This window comes from Diabrotica virgifera, chromosome 3 (assembly GCF_917563875.1).
Source record: "Diabrotica virgifera virgifera chromosome 3, PGI_DIABVI_V3a".
Lineage (NCBI taxonomy): Eukaryota > Metazoa > Arthropoda > Insecta > Coleoptera > Chrysomelidae > Diabrotica > Diabrotica virgifera.
Window position 1 is genome coordinate 62,292,184 of NC_065445.1, and position 12,395 is coordinate 62,304,578.

General features: G+C 33.8%; 1 protein-coding gene across 1 annotated transcript in view; it reads left to right on the top strand.

Moving 5' to 3' along the window:
- The first annotated feature begins 764 nt into the window (after positions 1 to 764).
- Positions 765 to 12,395, top strand: part of LOC114336227 (uncharacterized) — a 721,746-nt gene continuing 710,115 nt past the window's right edge. The window contains exon 1 of the mRNA XM_050645113.1: positions 765 to 1,122. The gene's annotated coding sequence lies outside the window, so the exon portion shown is untranslated. The remainder of the gene's footprint in view (positions 1,123 to 12,395) is intronic.

A 12,395-nucleotide genomic window follows, 5' to 3' on the forward strand; every position in this document is an offset into this window, starting at 1 on the left:
ATTGTCAAACTTAATCAAAAATTTTGGGTGGCGGAATTTTGTGCCGGTGAGTGTATATATACATTTAGCCATATGTTCATTTTTTAAATAAGATTTTTTGCATCTGGTTTTGATAACACTTCAGAAAAAGTCACGCGTCGCCTCTGCCTAGCTAGAAGATATCCAAAATATCGCTGACAAAAAATTATGCAGGCTGCCCTAAACAGAAAGATGGCAATAATTGGAAGATGAGTGTATCGAGGAGTGGAAGTGGATAAGTGAAGGCTACGAAGAAGAGGTAGATTATTAGTTTAAAATGGAAAGATGTTCGGGTTTCTTTCTTGGATATTTAAATTATTTTATACTTTATTTATTGAATGTCAATAATTGTCTAATGTAAAAAATTCTTCAGTTCTTCTCTGACAAATTGTGATTGAAAATTCCATCAGAATCAGACATAAAGCAGCTGCATCTTTACAACACATTTCCGACTTCCGTCACTCCACTCGGAGCGCAACTGCATAACACAACACAACAAACCACCAAAAGAAAAAATGCAACAAATCATCATCATCGTCAAGTTGTCTTGGCATCGACTTCAAAGTCGGCGGCCGGACTGTCACTCATTCTTCACCATCAGGTTATACCTTTCGAGCATCCTATAGTAACTCACTTAATTATTCGATAAGCTGCCTCGAAATGAATGTCAACAGTTTGTTTGGGCTGCTATATGGTACGCGTTCGGCGCGAACCGTATTAAGTATTTTTCCTTCGCCTCGTCATTCTGTTTCACCAGCCCGCGCGGCCTACTACGCTCGCACCGCACAGTATCGCTGCGGATACGCTGAAGAGAGGTGTACGTAACGTAATTTATCGAGTACGATCTTATGCAGCACCTGTAACGACCGGGGAATGTAAACAGAAATTTTTTAGATGGACATTTCTTTGCCGCTGGACGTACCGTGTGACACTTTCGGCCCATAATATCGATAGTTTATTTATGCAAGTGTGATACGAGGTTACCTAATCTCAAATCCAGTTTTTGTTTTGTTTTGGTTTGTGTTTTTTTACGATTTTTGTTTGTGACTGTTTTGTATGGATATGTTGTGGATTTTAAGAAAGCAGGATTGACTCGTTTTTCAGGTGAGTAAGGTCTTCTTGTTTTATTTTGTAGGTCACATTTTGAATGTAATTTTTGGCCACTATCCAGGTTTTTCTAAAATTGGAGGGCATCTAATTATGCTTTTAAAATGCATTTAAATATAGGCACTCTGTTCACTTTTAAAATACAGACAAAAATATTAGGTATGTTTTTAGGAACACATTCAATAATTATTATTATTCCTTATCCCAACTGGCTTTCATATACCTAGTATTTTAATTTTATAATTAATAAATATACAATGGTATTAATCATTTTACAATTATTTATAAATGATTAATTGTAAATAACATATTTTCTAGAAAAAAATTATTTACATATTTTATTCACAAAGGCCCCGATTTAAATAAATGACAAATAAAAACAAATAGAAAAAACAACTAGATAAGCCAACTAGGTAAATAATATCAGCTATAATAGAGGTTTTGACATTATGTATACCAGGTTCACGATTATAGTGTCTCGACTTATGCATAATAATTATGGTAATTGTGGTAAGGGACAAACCAAGCAATAAATAGGGGGCTTAAGAACTTTTGAACTTTTAAAAGGGCCGTGCCAAGTGCTTAGGTCCAAGGACCATGCGATATTTCCCGTATTTAATTAGGATTTACGTCGGTCCTGACCACTTACAAAGTTTCAACAATAGAAGATTTATAAGAGGGGGTTATTTTTACTACTTTACCGTCATTTTTAGGAGGCCATTGGCAAGGGCGCCCATATAAAAATTTTTAGGGGGGGCCAAACGTGAAGATGTTGCACATTACATTTTGTATATTTCGGATGACAATATATACAGTAGACTCTCTCTATAACGAACACGGGTATAACGAGGTTTCGCTTATAACGAGGTACATTAGGTGTCCCATTAAATTCCTATTGAACTATAACGAGGCATATTTGGTTACAACGAGGAAAATTGAAATCGAAGAATACGTGTCTTTATCTGTTTTTAGTGTTGTAATGGTCATAAATAAATAAATGCCCCAACTGCCTGTACATAGAAATGCCCAACATCTGTCTTATTATCGAGGCCAGTGCTGTAATAAACTCGGCCACCTGTAATAAACTTCTGTCTGTTTATCGACCGATATTGAATATTAGAGGAAATTTACAATTTATGACGGCGAAGTCTCATTGTTCACTGTTCAGGTTGACCATCGACATCTAATAAACTACGTAAGAGGCATCAAAACACCGCTTATAACGAGATAATTAGTCCACCATTTCAGTTCTCGTTATAGAGGGAGTCTACTGTAGTTTAAACCACCTAAAAAACCTAGTTTGAACCCTGTTGTGAGAAATTATTCATACATTTAAATACTAGACCAAGTTTTTAAATGGAAATGTCATGGGTACCACAAAAGTTGCGCATCTCTTTAAAACCCGTTTGAAAAGAATACAATGCTTGCAAAGCCCTGCCTTCAACTTTGGCGAGTAGACTAACCATGAGTATGTGTCGAACCAAGTTTTTACTTTAAAATCTTAAAAAGGAGCCCCCTTTATTTTTGCAGATTTAGAATCCTTATGAAAAATAAGTCACATATATTCGAAACATTTTTAGAATCGTTGATAGATGGCGCAAATAAATCGCATTTTTCCATTATTCCATCCGTCAACAATTCTAAAAAAAATTTCGAATAAATGTTACCTTTTTTTTGAGGAGAAAACTCAATCTGCACGATAAAACGGGGGTTCCTATTTAAGATTTTAAAGTTAACTCTCACCCCACCTCCAGAGTGTGGAATGAAAAATCCTGTTTGGTGTAATTCTATAGATTTTTGAAAAATATTAAAAACATGTTTTTTAGTTTTTCATTTGGAAGTATATTTCTCGAGATATTAGACCGTTTCTATAATTTTGCTATGGTATCACGATATATCGTTTTTTCCGATTATAGCGCTATCTATCCACCATTCGCAAAATGGCTCGAATAAAATTTGCTTATTTTTACAAGGAAAATCCAAATCTGCAACAAAAATTAGGGGTTCCATTAAGATTTTAAAGTTACCCCCCGCTCCACACCCAGGGGTTGAAGTGGTGGACTTGTTTAGTGTCATCGCATAGATTTTTGAGAAATATTTACTTAACACATATTTTTCAGTTTTTCGATCCGATGTTCATTTCGCGAATTATTCGACCTTTCCGCTACTTTTGGGACACCCTGTATATAACACTCATTCGTCATCAAAGATCACCTGTTTTTCATTTAAATAAAATTGTTGTGTTCATCATAATGTACACTTTAAAAAGAATCTACTTACTAAAAAATACTTTTGCAAACTAAAATTTGACTATGTTCAATCAATTTAAAAAATTATTTTTCAATATGAATTTATTTCTGCTTATGAAGATGGTTCTATTCGGTGTACACAAAACTTAATATTATAGAAAACAAATATAATCACAGATTTTACACTTTATCTTTATAGTGCCAGTTCTCAAAGACGAATGGCTCATTAGTGATTATCGGTCAGTGATCGGATTTCTTGCTGATATGATTTTCTTTGCAGTATTATAAAAAAATGATTCATTTAATTTGTAATTTTGGGTGTCGGTTACAGTATATATTATGTTCCCACGTTTCTAATCTCTTTCAATGTTTTCGTTAATAGCATACCCTGACTGTGCGAAATGTGTATTATGCACATTCCATATAGACCGCTGTCGCAGACACACAGATTTTCTGTTAAACTATTAATTACCCAATATGTGAATTATTTTATTAATAAATATGTTGTTTCCAATTTATCTCTCAAAATTATCCAATAATTTTTTGACAAAAATACGTTTATGTAATATAAATTTAATTTTTGTTCTTTCCCGAAAAGCTAGGGGGGAGCCACGCCCCCCCCCCCCCTGCCCGTGTGTATGGGCGCCTATCGCCATTGGAATAATAATTAAGACGCTATATTTGTGAACCTTCTACACATATAATAGGAATTATTATTTTTAGTTAAATTAAGGATTTTAATAAACCAAAATATTTGTCTAACATAAAATTCATCTGTTGTCATAATATTAGTCCTGGATCCGGCGTACTAAAAAAAAAGTTTATTAATGGCAAGCTGAAAATTTGATAATAGGTTAACGGTGTCTAGTCGGGCAAACTTTGATGTACGGGAACACTGGAACAGGGGAAGTTTTAATTGTGGATCAGGTTACAGGTTTAGATTGTCAGACTACGAAAACGTCCCATGTATTTTATCGGACAGAACTTCCAATTGATTTGTTACCTTTTCATTAAACTCTCATGCACAAATGAGAGTGCTATTTACCCCAATATAATTCCTGTCATTTGACATGTTCTACGTGTCGGACTTATTAAAATGCCAACATATTTGTCAGAGAAAATTTTTTTCATATATTATAATGTAAAGTTTGCTATTGAATAAACTTAAAAACAACCTGCTAGTTTTCACAATCATAAACTTGTCAGGATGACACGTACACAATTAAAATCACGTTCCACAATTAAAACTTCCCCTGTTCCAGTGTTCCCATACATCAAAGTTTGTCCGACTAGACACCGTTAAGCTATTAACAAATTTTCAGCTTGCTATTAATCAACTTTTTTTGATACGCGGGATCCAGGCCTATAAGATTTATTTTTAAGGCCATGGGTACATAATTCGCAAATATTTTACGTCTAACCCTACTTTTTCTGTCTTACGGCAAATTACGTGTAGTAAAATTCACACTGGTATGGATATGTAAACATTACTAGAATGTCATTCTACTTGAAAATGTCATCATTAACTTAAAGAGATGGCTTTTGAATGTTCTTGGATAGGTAACTGTTATTTGTATAATTGCAAATTAATAATTCAGTTAATAAATGTGATAATTTTTTCAATAACTATGTATTCAGTAATTGTAATAATTTATATTTACAACAAAAACTAATGCTCAATCGAGAAAAGAGGAAAAGTGTTAAAGTGATTTTTTAATAATATATTGTTACTATGGAACGCTTACAATTTTGAACATCTTGAACAACAAAATACTTGGATCACAGAATATTATCCTGATGTATTCACTGCTTGGATCTTCCACAAATAATACACAATAAATAACTTTTTATTAAGTTCACGTCTTAAATCAATTATTTATCAAATACACTATATATCAATATTATTTAATCAACAACTCAAAATATTCCCGATGCCATGTCAAATATTTAAAATTGTCACTGATTGTCAATGTCTGACTAACAATAGGCTGATAATATTCTATTCGACTGAGTGCGTTGTAAGACAGATATATTTGGAAAATATTACCACGGACGTGGTGTCCATTGTTTTCGAATCCTGAAAAAACTAATATATACTTAAAAAAATTTAAACGCAGAATGAAAGACTAAATTATTACCGAGGGCCGAAAGTCCCTTAGAATAAATAAAAAGTTTATTTTGAATGAGATATTTGAAATTAAAAATCACACTAAATTTTCTCTTAGTTTTCACTTCTGTAACTTATTAAAATAAACATTATAGAAGTTCTCAGGGACTTTCGGCCCTCACTAATAACGTAATCTTTCATTGAGATATCGGAAAAAGTTATTTGAACAAGTTGTTCCAAATCATGTTCTAACCCCACATACCAAATTTCATCACAAAATTCGCACTTTTAGTTTTTTTCATTATTTTGTAGTCAGGATCTTAAAATTGGAGCGGAGGCTGCTGGCCGGAATATCTCACTTGCTAATGCTCCGCGCAGCCCAGCAGCGTTTAAGGAGACCCGGTCTCCTTAGAGCTGCATTATAGTTTAACGCACGCGCTGCCCGGAGATTGGGCAAGGGTGGCTGATCGGCCAGCAGCCTCCTCTCCGATTTTAGGATTCTGACTACAAATAAAGAAAAAACTAAAAGTGCGAATTTTGTGATGAAATTTGGTATGTGGGATTAGAATAATATTTGGAACAACTTGTTCAAATAACTTTTTCCGATATCTGTAATGCCAAGCAAAATATCGGTAATTTACCGTGTTTTTTGATTCGCAGTAGGCCGCTTTTAGAATTAAAAAAATTCAGTTGAGTATCTTAAAAAATGTGAACCTTCAACCTGTATGGACTGCAAAACTTTTGATTTTGTATTTATTTTGATATGCATATAGAATTGTTAACGAATAAACGACACAAACTTTGATAATACACTTTTACAATTAGACTAACTATTTTTAACATGATATGATATTATGAATTATGATGATATTATAAAATGTAAATAAAAAATGGTCAAAAAATGGGACCTTAAATTAGATTTTTTTGGCGGATTTTTTTTGCCAGTGCAAATTTGTCTAGATATTTTACAGTTAGGTATAGCCTCCCCTATTGTAAAAATCACGAGCCGCCAGTGTTCAGGACAACATTTTAAACAAATGTTGAAAACCATAGGATGATGGAGGTATTAGAGGTGTATTTTATCGGTTAAAAATATTAGTTTACATAATTTTGGTCTTGAAAAAACTCTCTTGTTCTCAACTTGTCTGATAAATTTGTTCCTGTTGTTCATTCATGTCGAACAAAATTTAATATATTATCTATCAATCCAAGAACTAAGTTTTAAATGATTCCATTCTCAATCTGGATTGGAGTCATTGGACACGTTGCTGATGTACAATATATAAATGATTAAGAAGCATCGATTGAATTTATCATGGAAAAAATCTCAATATTTTTTCAATCAATAAAGACAAAACCCGAAACAGTGAAGAATACAGTACTATCAAGTCTACATTGACAGTACAATACCAGACACATTGACAAACTTTAAAATTATTAAAAAGAGGCAGTTTAATATAAAATATGCTAGCTAAAATATTAAGATCTAAAGAGCTAAAAAGAAAAAGCGCTAGATCACAGATTTTTTGTTAACTCCTTTATTCTGCAATCTATTAGTAATGACAATAAGCGTCTTTGTTGATAAATGATTATGACATGTACAGGATGCTCCATTAAGCACCCTGTTTTATAATGTAGCTATTGCTAACTTTGTGGCATTACCTCTAATATTTACAATATGTTATTATTTACAAAGATATGTACATTACTAATTACTTAATAGGTTTAAGTAGATCACAGATAAAACATTACACATAATGGGAAAGAGGCTAGAAAGAGGCTACACTGGAGACAAACAACTAAACATAGAAATCTAGTCAAGGACACAGAAAACTAGCAAAGTAAGTTTGAATACAGGAGTAATCAGATTTTTTGGGTGGGGGGGGGGGGGGAGGGGGCATGGATCTTGAGGGTGATTTAATTTTTTGGATGGGCTTAAATTTTTTTCGTATGGGGTCATGACCTCCGTGACACCTCCCTTGGATACGCCACTGGGAATAATACAGTGAAGTGAAACAACAAGTCTCGTCTTCATCGGATAAACGGTTTTCGCCCCACTCTTTTCTTTAACGAATGTCTTAGAATTTTTAAATTTTTTAACAAATGTGTGTGACAGTTTATTTTTAATGATCCTTCGAGTTTTTTAATTTTTTGCTTTTTAGTTGATTTTTTATATTTTTAATTTTAGTCATTCGTAACTAAAGAAAAGCGTTTCTTAAAAAATGTTTTTCATTCTTTTTTATTTATTAACCGAAGTCCTTCTGATGTTTTACCCAATAAATTAAGTATAGTGAATTCGATATACTCATTAAAATAATGCGGAAGTTTATGCCTCCTTGCATATTATCAATGTTTTGCATAATAATAATTACAACCTCAGTTTATTGCAAGCCTATATTATATTATTTACCACTAACTATTAAGTAGGATTTGTAGGCACCTGTATAATTGACAAATATTACCGTATTGTCGGCGTATTTAATATTAGTGGGAATTTCTTAGATTACTTAACGTCTCATCGTCCGAATCCGAAATAATATAAAAAGGGAAGAATCCCTCTCATTGGCTGTATACCATAATAAAAATTACTAAAGAAGTAAAAATCTTGTTTGTAGATGGTATATAATTTATTTAAAATTTTTTCTAAAAAAGATCCAAGTTGGACTTAAAGTGGGTACATCATTGGTACGATACAAACAAACGTTTTCGGACTAATCAGTTCATCATCAGGTTAAAGTTCCAGATCCAAAGTAGTTGAAACTAGCTACTGTGGTAGGTCGAATGACCTTACCAGTATAAAAAATTAGCCATTTCGGCTACATCGATAGTGACAATAAGTCGATGTTACAAGATTTAAGTGTGATTAAACCAAAATGGAGTCTTCATCTTGACTTCAAACTAAATAGTTATCGTGGATTGTAAGTTTTTTGAATTCCCTCTTGTCTTCTTCGCTTCAGCATCCATCTGGCTTGCAAATTTTAGAAGCCGTTACCGTTAGAAGGTGTTACCAAGAAAATGGACCAATAATAGTCCAATAGTCCTTTGACATCTATTTACCGATCCCGTCCAGTGAGTTAGTAAAGAAATCTATATTATATTCTGCAAAAAAACTTTACAACCATCTCCCTCTACAACTTAAATCTGCAACATCTTTCCCCAAGTTCCGTAAAATGACTAAAGCCTATTTATCTGAAAGACCATATTATTCAACAGCAGAGTTTCTTAACCAATAACTAAGAAAGTACAGTATTCTTATTTATAAGTATAATCTTAATCTATATTTGAGTGTCATATGCAGCAGCTTAACTTAACTTATTAAATTTCTTAAGGTAGAATATGCAATTTGCAAATTTTTTTTTTAATTTTGCAATAGATTGTTACTGTTTTTTTTTTGTTTCTCTTTATTATTTTTATTTATATAGACGATTTATATCATTTTAGTAAATTGTATTTGTTATTTGTTATTGTTCTTATTTATGATTCTTGTAAGCTTTGTCTATAAAATTGTTAAATTTTTCATGACAATAAAGCATATTTCTATTCTATTCTATAAGTTTTCAATTTAAAAATCTTTTAGTAATATTTTAATATTTTTAAATATTATTAATATTGCTATTAGGATTGAAAACTACTTTATCTTTCAATTGCCAGATGACGCTAGTCACCTAGTCCATTCACGTCAGTTGCGGTGTGGGGGATAAACTCTCGGTGTTGGTCACTTAGAGTTAGAGTATGGAGCAGCAGGCTTAGGCCGATGCCACATTATGCGTTTTGACCGGATGCGTTTCCGCCGCATCCGGTGAAAACGCATAGTGTGACAGGTCGGTCCGGTTGCGTTGGAAACGGATGCGTTTTCACCGCATCCGGTCAAAACGCATAATGTGGCATCGGCCTTACGTTCTCTCCGCTGAGACTCCAACAAGAGTCGAAAATCGTCGATTCAGAGTGCTGGATTGCGCTCCCTGTTCTAAGTGAAAAATAAGATTGTTTTGTCTTCGCATTTCAACTGAATAAAAATGGAATTTTTATTTTATTTTTAAATGAGTTATGTTGAAGACAGCAGGAACCGGACTAGAGTACTAGAGTCCGTTTCTAGGACTAGGATTCGACTAGGCCGCCGAATGGCTCTTTGAACAGCACAACCTAGCACCTGGGCGGCATAATATTGGATACGACCATCTTGCACTAAAGCCACGGCTCTTGCAGCATCCTTTGGTGTTAATCTAATTTTATTATAATTAAAAATTTTGAACTCAAAACATTTTAATACCTATTTGGTCTGCTTGTTACACAAATTAGTTTCTTGCTGCTTATCGAACTTAAATTTTCGACAAAACATCAATTCGTATTGTTTATAAGAAATGCCATAAAATTTTTAAAAATAATGTATAGAAATTAATACTGGAATTATATGAGGTCCTAAGTTTTAACACTCGCAATAAATCGATCGAATTTTTTTCTCGTTTTTGTAGAATATTGTTAAAGTAAAACTTTTAAATCAAACTGATCATAGTTATAATGTTAATATTCTGTGTCCAAAAAACTTTCAAAAAGAAAATGCTAGGATATGGGAACTCCAAAGTAATTTTCAACCAATTCCGAATTTCGACAAGGAAAGAAATCTCCCATTACGTAATGAAAAGTTGCCAAGAAACTTGTAAAAGTTTCGAGAAGACGAAAAATTACAAAAGAAAACTTAGAAAAGGCAACGAAAAATATATACAACTGGCGCACATAAAGTTTTTTAATACTCCAGCGCATATAGTATCGTGCATTGACAGAAACTTGCGACAGACATGAACATGGAATAGATAAAGTTAAAATAATAAAACAAATAAAAACTACTACAGATGTAAAATCTTCTAAAAAGGGACATAGTTTACGACGATTTAATATCGATTCATTTTTACGAATAACATCGACATTTTTATGATTTGAGGCTGTCAATATCAGATTGTTTATAAATGTACGAGTGAGAGCGTTTACAATTTTATTAATAATTATACATAATAAATTTTTATTAATGGTATTCGACACAAAAAATAAAAAAGATCGAAAATTACGTTCTTACAAGTGTGAAAATAAATGTTTAATAACAGTATTCATCATCATCATCAATGGTGCTACAGTCCTATGAAAGAGCCTCCACCTTCCCAAGTCTATTGCGCCAGTCCTATCCATTGCCAACCGTTGCCAGTTTGCTGCGCCTACTTTTCTCCCATCCTCATCTACACCATCCTTCCATCTGAGTTTTGGCCTACCCCTATTTCTACTTCCCACAGGTTGTGACATAAGAATTCTTCTAGGAGGGTTGTTCTCCTGTGATCTTGCTAGATGTCCTGCCCATCTTAGTCTTCCTATTCTTATAAGAGATACTACGTCTATACCGCCAAATATATGTTTATATCTGTGCCAAACACCATTTTCACAGATGCCACCGAATATTCCCCTGAGAATTTTTCGTTCAAATATAAGCAGAAAGTCATCTGCCTTGGAGATGGTCCATGTCTCCGATCCATATGTCAACACTGAGTGTATAAGGGTTTTGTATATGGTTATTTTTGTTTTTTGGCTTAAGTTTCTGCTTCTCATATGTCTACTCAGTCCAAAATAGCATTTGTTTGCTAGGATTATCCTTCGCTTGATTTCTTCCGTCATGACGTTTTCCTTGGTGATCAGGGAGCTTAAGTATGTGAATTTGTCCACCACTTCAAAGGACGACTTATCAACCGTGAATTGATGACCGATGTTTCTGGCTCTATTGTTGGGTGTTGATGCCATCGTCTTAGTTTTCTCCTCGTTTACTTGCAGGCCCACATTTTTTGAGGCATTTGAGAAGGTGGTATACATATTTCTTCTAGTTTGCGTGTTGTACGGGCAACTAGGTCCACATCATCTGCATATGCCAAAATTTGCGATGATTTATTAAAAATATTTCCTCTGTTGTCTATTCGGGCATCTCTGGCCGCCTTTTCCAGAGCTATCTTGAAAAGGAGACACGCCAGCGCATCTCCCTGTCGCAGCTCAACATGCGTTTCAAACGCCTGTGATTGTTCGCCCTGTATTTCGACTTTGCAAACAACTTTACGCATTGTCGCCTTAACCAATCTTATGAGTTTATCGGGAATGTGGAATTTATCCATGGCTTCATACAATTTATTTCTTAGGACACTATCATAGGCCGATTTAAAATCTACGAAAATATGGTATGTAATATGTGTCGATATTGAATTCATTGGTTTTTTCCAGTATTTGCCTTAGCACAAAGATGTGGTCTGTTGTTGATCGACCAGGCCTAAAACCAGCAAACAGTGTTGCGAATTAGTGTTAAATTAGTATTTGACTACAGTATTTTAAAAAATTCTGCGCAGTCATTCAGAAATACTGGTAACACTGTAAATAACTGGTAAAAGTAAACACTTCCAAATACACTACTGTTAATACTAATTTTTTCAATATGGTGTTGTTAAAAATTGAAAAATATCGATTTCAGGAATGTCCCAACAAAGAAAATGGTCGTAGAACTCATTCCAATATACATTAGAAACATACTGAAATCATCTTTTTTAGGTGGCCAATATCACTCCCACACGCAAACCGTGAAAAGATGGGAAGGAGGGCCGTAATGAAGACTTGCCAAGGTAACACTAAGGCACCTTGGGAAGTCAGCATCAGAAAAGTACTTGGGAATGACCAGGAAAAACTTACGCTTGGTAGTTGGTTTTTTAACTGGCCATTGTCAACCCAGCAAACACCTCCACACACTGGGGCTAGTAGACACATCTCTATGCAGGAGGTGTGAACGAGATGACGAAACTATCGAGCATGTCCTATGTGAATGTCCGGAGTTATTGTTAATTGGGAAATGGACATGAAAAAATCCATTCTTACGAAATCTCAACAGAAAAGCCGGA